Consider the following 10,666-nt stretch of genomic DNA (forward strand, 5'->3'; position numbering starts at 1 on the left):
AAGACTGTTCAACACAAAAGCATAACTAAAGGAAACTAAAATTTAAAATCTATGGGAAAACTCTGGAAGAAGAAGATACTGCAAAAACAAATTTACATATCTGATTTCCTTTTAAGGGAAAAAAACTAGAAGGGAAAAGAAAATGGTAACCGCCTTAACCGGTTCATATTCCCCACTAAAATTCGTCAGGATTATGACACGTGGAATAAAAACCCACAATCTCAAGTCATAACTGCCACAATATCAAAATAGTTATAAAATACCCACATTAAACTCTTCTGTTTTCGGAAAAGTTAAATACACCTCTTTATTAACTTTTCGAATTCTGAGAAAGGTTACATAAAATATTATGCTCATTATGAAGCAATAGTAATTCTTGAAATCAACAAAAAATTAGTGGCTAATATTCTTCGTAGGAATTAAAAAAATGCCCAAAACTTGACGCGTGTGATAGGTGTCTGAAAACACCTCTCTAAGTATCGATTGGTTATGCTTTCTTAACTAGTTTCCTTGAGAAATTGTTTTGTTATCTTTCTTTTATATTTTATGGGAATTTTGGAACTTATTCCTGAAAAGAACGAAAAATCATCCAATTGGCCACAAAAAAGGTAGAATGAGGTAGAATTGTCACTGCACGGAATCTACTACGAGCAGTCTTATTGAGGGCATATACAGGCACTGCACTGACCATATGAAATTTATGTAAATGGGCTTAACATTAGCCTTGGAGAATATAGGCCTGTATTTGTTAGTGGAGTTCACCTGAAGGGTTATATGCACGTATGTGCTGTGAAGGGAGTTCGAATTCTTCATCTCAGGTAGTGAATAGAGCACTATCTCGTTGCTGCCAGCCATGGAGGGAATTCATCAAGTCCGGTCTAAATTTTATTATCGAGAAGACAGAGTGAATTTTCTGGCGTTTTAGGGAAGACGTTGTGTTGTTGAATCGACAGTTTCTGGCAGGGAAGATGGCTGGAGTTCACGGTGGTTTTAGCTCAAATTTGGAGTTGAATTGGGTTCGAATTGTTGTGGATTCTGAGTTCTGAACTGAATTGAATGAATGGGTTTTGTATGGAATTTGATTGCTTGCAGGGAAGGAGATGGAAATGTTTAGGATCAACAACAGTTCATAATTGTTAACACCAGCAGAATGGCACAACACCTGTTCGATAAAAGGCCTAACTGGCTGAATGTTGTGCCGGTCTGAGAGAGCATTTCACATTCAAGAACGATGCAGAGAAGTGGCCAATTCAGTTAGAAGAATTGGTTATCTTGGTTTGAGTTTGTAAGGGTTTTTGAATGAATTTTAAGCCAAGCAAGAGATGGAGGAGATGGTGAGCACGAGCCTGTGATGGATATGATGGCAACGCTGGAACTGGTGGTAGTTGAATGCTCAGTGGCGCTGTTACTGTGTTGGGAGTTAGACAGTTGGAGAGTAACGAATCAGTGGTACTGCTGCCATTGATTCTCGAGGTTGAGCTGGGTTCCTGGGACTGTTGAGAATGGAGCTTGGGTTTGGCAGTGATAACGAGTAGTGATGGCTGGAAGGAGTCCAGTGGTGGATGATGGAAGCAATGGCGAGAGTGAGAGTCAGAGAAGAAATGGAACTTATGTTGGAAACTCAGGGAATGGTCGTGCTGTAAGTAACCAATGATGCAGATTGGTAATGGTGATGCGGACTGAAATCAAGTTGTTGTTGTTGGTTTGCAGCTAACGAAGGTGGGTTGTTGGACTGACAAAACAGAGAAGATGGAGCTCGACTTGTTGCTGCTGTGATGGGAATTGGAAGATTGAACGAGATAGAGATGGCATGGAAGGGACGATTGATGTTGGCTGATAATGATGTTGTCTCTATGGAGTTTCCTGTGGCTGTTGTCTCGATGGAGGTGTGTATGATGGTCAATGAAGACGTGAATGGTGGCTGACGAGATGGAGTTGTGCTGAGAAGACCGAGGGAGTTTGGAGTCTGCAGCTGGAACGGACAGAGTGAAGCTACCAAGTGGGCTGGATCTTGACATCTGAATACAAGCCCAATAGGCTATTTAGCCAATACAAGTTGCACGAACAGAATTAAGGGTGCGGCTACGTCAAGTTTTGGCAGGAGTCTGCAACTCACTTTGCAGGGGTGTGATGCACGGGACACAATTTTAAGTAGGTGCACTTTCCTATTTTTGCTAGATTTTCTAGTTTCTTCAAGAAGAGGTTACAAAACTCTATATAGAGAAGCCTAGATATTATTTGGGATATCTTCTTTTCACCGTTTTTCTCCCCCTAAGGGGGGAGAACTATCTCTTTTCTATATTCTTTTTACTGTTAAGGATGAATTCAAAGTTCTAATTGTGAAGCTCAATTATTTACAAATTTGTTTCAAGTTTTAAAGTTAATCGTTGTGGATTGTTTTTACTATATCGAAGGTTCATGATTGATTCTTAGATTGGTTTGAGTGCGCAACTAGATTAGTCTATTAATCATTCTAATGCTAGTAGAGAGTTGAGTCGATCCGTAATTGTCACTTATCTCCTAAACAAGTAGAAATCGCAAGACCTTGCGGAGGGATTTTGTGGAGCAATTGCGAGTAAAGACAACACCAGTAAGTGGACCGAGCGTACCGAGTTTAACTGCTAAGATCAAACCTAAATTCATAAATCTTAATGCGTTTGGGGAATTACATCTTGTAAGCGAACCTCAAGGTGGTTCTTTTGAATAGAATCCGGTAGTCGAGCGCTTCCATATCCAGTGATACAAGGAGTTTTGGGGATAGCTAAGCGTACCTGCTATTCTATGGTTGGTGACAATTGATTCTAACAAGAGATAAACGGGTACAATGTTGAGTTAACGGTTAGTAACGGCGAAGGATTTCTTCATCATCTTTATCTTATTATCCTTTTTATCCTTTATTTATATTCTCGCCAGTTTAGATAACATATCAATTGCATTACTCTTCGTGGGAACGATCCTTACTACCACTATATTATTATTTAATTAATGGGAAATATCTTATTATTTTGTTGAGTAAACGACGCTCATCAGCGTGTCAAAAAACCTTGCACGTAAATGCTACCTTGACAGCTACTAACAAACCAATATCTTTACAAAAAGAAGCATACCAGATCAAAAGAGATCTTCAAGATAAATAAAAGTATTTTTTTTATCTCTTATCCGAGTTAAGATATAAATACAATATTTATTAAAACAAAAGCGATATCTCCTCCAGCTGTAAAAAAACAATCTGAGTTGCTACAAAGCAGAAAACAATAATCAAAGTTTACATAAAATACAGTCAAAGACTAAGCGTAAGTAAACCGGGGGCGAAATATGTAGATGAAAAAATATAGCATCTACCCAATACTGATGATTGTACAGGTCCTACGAGCAGGCGAGTCTTTAGCACGTGCAAGACTTAGAAAGCATCATACCCTCATAACCACGACCTGGAGACGAAGACCAAACCACGTGCACAATCTGAGCTCTGGATCCCACAACAAAGATAGAGACCGAAGACACAACTAGAAGTCAAGATTGAGAACCCACAACCTATAGTAAGAGTCTTGTGACAAGGAATGCTACCCAGGTCGAAGAGATCATTTGAGAAGGAAGTTATGTTTAAGTGGATAATGACGTCATCGCCAGCTAGATTAAGGTGGTTTCCAATTAGACATGTTTCCCGCGTGATATCTAAGCTAGTATAAATACCCAGAAAGGTTATGTTTGTAAACTAAGTACAACGTACGCAACTTTTATTGATCAATACGAAATACTCTTCAGTGATTCTCTCTCTTGATACTTTCTGGATCGACAATCTGACTGACAGAGAAGATAACAATAATTCCCCTCACCAGTTCGCATCGAGATAATCACATGTAAGAGTACTGTAATTGATAAGGATAGTGATCAACTAGACGAATCATCATATCATAACTCCGTGTAAGTACGCATACGAAGTCTCTACTCTCAGGACACGAAATATGCATCTTCAGCACCCTAGTGCATAATGTAAATATATATTTTTTTTATTTTTGTTGTTCCTCTTCTTTTTTTCATTTAAATACTTGTTTTAGTTGATTTTTTATTATCAATGTGATGGTAATGGTGGTCTATTTTGAAAAAGCGGGGGGATCTAACAACCACACCCAATATTTCGCTTAGCAATCTGCATGGACTAACTCCAATATGCTTTTAAGAGAATCAACTAGACATTCAGACTAAATCTTTAAAAAAGTATATCAAAGAGTTATATCTCTATTTCTCAATTAAATCTGCAATCAAACAAATAGGAATTTGCGAGCCCGATTGAATATAAGAAATAACTTGGACGGTATCAAAAACCAATATCCAAGTGTCAATCAATTTTATCAATAACCAAAGGTTGGATTCACAATTGATTGAACTTATGCACAACCTGTGATATTTCAATTATATATAAAATATAATGCGGAAAATAAATAACACAGACACCAGAAGTTTTGTTAACGAGGAAATCGAAAATGCAGAAAAAACTCGGGACCTAGTCCATATTTGAAAACCACACTGTCTTAAGCCTCTACAGACACTAGCCTACTCCAAGTTAACTTCGGACTGAAATGTAGTTGGGACCTAACCAATATCACACTGATCAAGCTACAGTTGCACTCCTTACGTCTCTGAATCCCAGCAGGACTCTACGCACTTGATTCCCTTAGATGATCACACCCACAACTAAGAGTTGCTATGACCCAAGTTCAAAGACTTGATAAACCAATCTGTCTCACACAAAAAAGTCTATTGAATAAATAAATATGTCTCCCACAGATAAACCTATGAGTTTTGTTCCGTCTTTTGGTTAATCAAGGTGAACAGGAACCAATTGATATACCAGACTTATATTCCCGACGAACAGACTTGAAATATCAATCACCTCACAATAATCTTAATTGTATGGTAGCTGTTAGAGCATTGCTCGGTCGAACTCGCATGTGTTTCTATCTCAAGAATGTTTATCAATGTTAGTGATCAAAACTATAAGTCTTGATTTCTATCCTATTTATAGATGTCTCGGACTAGGATATAGATTGTGTAGTTGAGCTTAGTTTTCACGCGTTCATCATTTGAAAACGAGGAACTACTAAGGGGAGCTTGTGGAACTTCATCGGCAAAAGGCATGTGGAGACTTAAACTCATATATCACTTGTAAAGTCTATTTCTACTCTATCTCCTATATTGAGACATAAGTCATATTACAATATAGTTTTCTATATACACATTTGAGATTTCGAGCTGAGTTTAACTTGCTTACATATTTCTCGAAATATGTGTTGGCAAGCTTTCACTTCGACCAAGTTCATCTTATATCATGTGAAAATTATCGAGTAAACATCTTACATGGTTTGTGTGATACAATCATTTGGTGTTATCTTGGAATGTTTCGTAATGATTATTTCAATAACTTGAAAATTTCTTTGATGCTAATAATATGTGAAAAATAGCTATTGTTATCCTCTAAGAAAGTTTCAATGATTGAAATAAGAGTTTATTACACTTAACCATTATTGGATATGTTATGTTGTGCACTCTTGCACATATGCAATCCATGTCTGGAAACCATAGTATGCGCACCTGTTTGCGTACCTATTGGTTTGAGAAATCCGGGAACCTAAGTATGCGTACCCGTTTGCGTACTAGCGTACATGTTAACGCCCGAGAATTTCTGCTGGGATTTGAAGTTTGCGTACTGGCGTAACTCAATCTTAGTCCGGGTATTTCAAGTATGCGTACCTGTTTGCATATTTGAAGGTTAAAGTTCTAAAATCGGTTTTAAACATGAACATAAACATTTATATAATAAGGAATGAAATCTTTGCAAACCGTGGCTATAGTGTTCATGATTGATTCGAGTGAATCAAACCGATTTTGCTTCAATTGTGTTCTTGTATAATTCTATGACAATATAGCAATTGAACAACTCTTTAACTAGTTTCATTTGAACTAGTTATGGCTAAGATGAATAAGGTTGATATGAGAGTAATCATATGGCTAACCTCGGTTAACTATTTGTGAACCCACATGGTGTACACATTTAGGTACGGTTACATAAACCTAAATGAGGGTATTGGTGCAAAATTAATTACCCCAACAATCTTCGAGATGTGTGTAAGATGATTGAATCTCCACCGTTGATTTATTTCTCCAGAAATTGTAGATGAAAATTAAGGGGGAGTACCTGCAAAGACACTTTGATGCTTAAGTCAGAGAGAGCTCTAGACAGGTTTTTTAGAGGAGATAAGTAATTATGATTGTGTACCTTTTGGGTTGTATCAGCCTCTTGATAGACACATTTTTGTGTCCGATTTGTCTCGATTCTATATATTGTTAGGGCACATTTTTGTACTTATTATGGTGTTTTATTTATTTGTAGGTATTTTTGGCTAATAAACATTTTTGGAAAAAATTGGCTCGAAAAGTTGTCGGAAAGCACCCGGAGGACATTTGCTATTCAGACTCTCACTTTGGATAAGGGGTAACATAATTACTAAGGGGCATCCCATTTCCCGGCATCTGTTAATCTCACCCCTACTCTGGATAAGAGGCAACCATCTTTAACATTCAAAAACCAGAAAATTGGCGGGAAAATAGTGCAGTTAAAGAACAGTTTTGGTTAGCGTGATTTGGAGGAGTTTGAGGTTGATTAAGCCTCTGATTTTCATAGGATAGACTCCTTATGGGACTAGGAATCTGATATGGGTGTTTAAATCGATTAGAATGGGCTCAAACGACGGATTTTTCTCACAACAAGAAAATATGGAAAGTCACGTGTGTGACCTGTTTTAGGGAATTTTAGAGTGATTAAAACGCTGTAAACCTTCCCAAAGATTTGTATCTATCTAAGGAAGAGTTTAGAATAAAAAGGAAAGCTCAGAAACGCGTAGAAATCCTAAAAAAATAAATTTTCGCAACTTGGACGTGAAGAGAAGGAAAGAGATTTTGGAAGATTTGGGAGAGATTTAATCGGTATTTTTGATATAAATAGATGTCTTGGGTCATATAGAAGGGGTGTCGAGAGTTTGGGAACCTAAGGAGAGCCAGAGAAGAAGAAATCAGAGCTTTACCAAAATCTGTTTCTGCTGCTGCTGCTGGTTTAGAAGAAGAACGCTGAAGAACATTGACCCTCGGTGACAGTCGCAGAAAAGTGTCGTGTTTAACACTGAAGACATTAAGCTGTTCAGGGCAGTCTTATTTCAGGGCAGTTAAATCAGCGACAAAGCAACAGTTTTTCTGTAACAGTTCCATTGTAACAGCTGTTTTGCAACACCAATACACTGTTGCAAACAGTCTGTGTTATTACTTTTCACTCTTTTAATCATCTTTTGAGCAACAAACACATATTTTGAGATCATGATTAATATGAGGAGCTAAACCCCATTGCTGAGGCGATAGAGGAAGCTATTTTTCCAACAAAAAGTGGTATATTCTATTTTATCTTTTTATTTGCAATAATTATATGATTATTTGCCTTGAAATATTATTGAATATGATTTTTATTTGAGTGATTGTGATATTTTGATGGAGTATGCTTAGTTTTAAGACTTTTGATGCTTCATACTTGGTATTTACAATTATTACTTTTGAAAATCTACTTGTTGCAATATTTTAGAATCAAATTAAACAAGAAAATTGCATAAATATAAGTATTGGTTTAATCACTTTGAACTTGGAAAATAGTGGAATCTTAGCCTCAGTGTTTTTTAGTATTGATATCATCTTTGATTGAGTTTGCTATAATTTTTAGTGAGTTTTCTATTTTAATATTAGGATTTAAGTCTAATTAATATCCTTCACAAGTCTGAGAATCGAACCACTTTTACCACTATCTACAAATCACATCAATTTTTGGCGCCGCCGACGCGGACTTGTTTTTAGGGTTTTAGATTTTTTTTTTTTTTTTTTTTTCTTTTTTTTTATGTTTTTGGGTATTTATCTTGTGTCTACAGGTTCTGGATCATAAAGAAAATTGAGCCAAGGAGTTTGGTGATTTCATAAAGACTTGGAGCTAAATTAAAGCAAAAAGAACAGAAAAGAAGACAATTTTTTTATTTTAGACAATTTTAGTTTAGGGTTTGTTTATTTTATTTAAAAAAAAACTGTATTAGGGTTTATTTTTTTTAATTTTTTTTATTTTTTTGGACTTTTGGACTTTGGGACATTATTTTTTTTATTACCCTACGGAAGGGTACTTTAAATATAAACTGTTTGCAGAGAAGGAGGACAATTACGATATTGTCTCTGCACCTTGGGTTCGTACACTAGACATCGGAGTCAGTGGCCCGAGTCGACTACAACCGATTCATCCCCCGTCTGGAACGGGAGGTAAGATTCTAAACACTCGCGAATCCCCTGTCAGCGAGTTACTGGACTCCTTCGTATGCATATATGTTGAGGACTGAATACGGACATTTATTTTTCTAGTAAAGGGCAAGGCCTGGCCATACAAGATAAGGGTTCGGATTTCATCACCGTTCTCTTCTTGCCCGCTTTAGGAACACGTAACCTACGCGAACCTAAGCCTAAAATTTTGACTAGAACGACCGATAGGGTAACGAGCTTAACAGGAAAGTCATTCGAAAAATATTGGTTACTCTTTTAAGCATACTTCGAAGTTCTGACGGTTTCTGTAAGTTGAATGCGTGACTGCGCGCCTTGTAATACCGGTGAGGCCTTGGGTATCAAAGCTCCACCGAGCTTCCCTCGCCTCTATTCAACTTACGTTAACTCGGATTGATTCCAGAGGGGTTTTCTTAAATTGTAACGAATTCCCGTTCGAAGGATTAGAAGCTGGTCTAGAAAAATCTAAGTGGAGCCATCATGCTTTTTGTTTGCTAGAAATCAATAGGTTTGATTTGGTTGAGTCGGCCTTGATCTGTGTTTGCTTACCCTTCCAATTTAGAAAATTCTATTGTATGCCTGAACGTAAAAGAGACGCACTAGGTAGATTTGTTAAAGAGAAACCTAGTAGTTCGAAGCGTCTCGATTACCTTAATCTAGAAAGTCCGGCTTTTGAAGAGTCTGTTTTTGAACGTTCTTTGACTGAGGAGAGAATCCCTGTTGCTCCGATAGCGCCAGAAATGGCAAACTTTGAAAGCTTTGTTGAATCCAACTAGGACTACCCGTCCTTCGTGTATTAAGTTAGCTGAAACGGAGGCACCCTATGAACTGAAACCTGGGACCTTACAGATGCTCCCAATCTTTTTAGGGAAAGAAAATGAAAACCCTTATTACCATGTTAGGGATTTTGAGGAAACTTGTAGTACCCTAATAATTAGAGGCTTAGATGATGATCTTTGAAACTTAGGTTATTCCCATTTTCCCTGAAAGATAAGGCCAAGTCGTGGCTGTATAGTTTGGACTCCGAGTCAATTGAGACATATGAACAACTTACATCTGCCTTTTTCAATAAGTTTTTCCCTAGGCACAAAACATCGTCTATTAGGACGCAAATATGCACATTTTCACAACAAGAGGGAGAATCTTTATATAGGTATTTGGAAAGGTTCAATGATTTATTATCCCAGTGTCCTCATCATGGTTTAGAAAAGGTTAGGCTAGTTCAGATCCTTTATGAGGGTTTAGATTATTCCACAACGACCATGGTTGAGTCTCTATGCACTGGTGGATTTGAAAACCAAACTGTTGATGCGGCGATGGAATTTTTTAATGAAATCGCCGAAAAAACCCAGCAATGGGAAAATAGTAGGGCACCCCAGAAAACAATTCTTTTAAGTAGAGGAAACGTTAATAGGGTAGAAGGAGGCTATGAATCAGATGCCAAAATTGCTGCTATAGCAAAAAGGTTAGAAGCCTTAGAAGTGGGCCAGACTAGTGGTAGAGTGGAGCCTTTTTGGGAAGGCCAGAATATTGAAGAGCAGGCCAATGCTCTTTATAATAACACTAGATTTGATAACCGTCAAAAGATTGACCCATATTCAGAAACCTATAATCCTGGTTGGAGAAACCATCCGAACCTTTCGTGGTCTAAGGGCCAAAGTCAAGGTCAGTTTAGTAATTCTAATGCTCCCCCAGGTTTCGGTTATACTAAGAATCCTTCAGGACTAGCTCAGTTTCAGAATCAGTCAGATAAGAAAATCCTAAGTTTAGAGGAATCTCTCGCCTTGTTAACTCAGCAAACTGCAAAATTCCAGTTATCCGTAGAACAGAGTCTACAAGCTAGTAACAGGATAGGACAAGAAAATAGTCAGGCTATTTCCGAGTTAAAAACCCAGGTTGGTCTGATAAGTGATTCTTTGAGAGAAAAAGGTAAGTTTCCTAGTCAAACACAACCCAACCCTAGAGGAGTTCATGAATTAGGTGCAAAACCATCGAATCAATTGAATGTTGTTAGAACCCTTAGAAGTGGTAGAGTTGTAGACAATAAGGTAACCATGCCCGATAGTGAACATACTGTAGTTCCCCTCAGGATCTCACCTCTCAGGACCAGTAGCTGAAGAGACTGATAAAGTTTCTGATGATGTGAATTCGGTTCCTGAAAGGTCTGATTTTAGGCCTAGAGCCCCATTTCCTCAGCTATTAGTACCAACAAAGAAGGAATCGAACTTTAATGACATAGTGGAGGTTTTTAAGCAAGTTACCATAAACCTTCCCTTATTAGATGCAATTAGGCAAATTCCTGCTTATGCCA

General features: G+C 37.5%; 1 pseudogene; it reads right to left on the reverse strand.

Moving 5' to 3' along the window:
- Positions 1–9,459: 9,459 nt before the first annotated feature.
- LOC113362425 lies at positions 9,460–9,559 on the reverse strand (annotated as a pseudogene).
- Between the last annotated feature and the right edge of the window lie 1,107 nt (positions 9,560–10,666).

The sequence above is a fragment of the Papaver somniferum genome, chromosome 3 (assembly GCF_003573695.1).
Source record: "Papaver somniferum cultivar HN1 chromosome 3, ASM357369v1, whole genome shotgun sequence".
Lineage (NCBI taxonomy): Eukaryota > Viridiplantae > Streptophyta > Magnoliopsida > Ranunculales > Papaveraceae > Papaver > Papaver somniferum.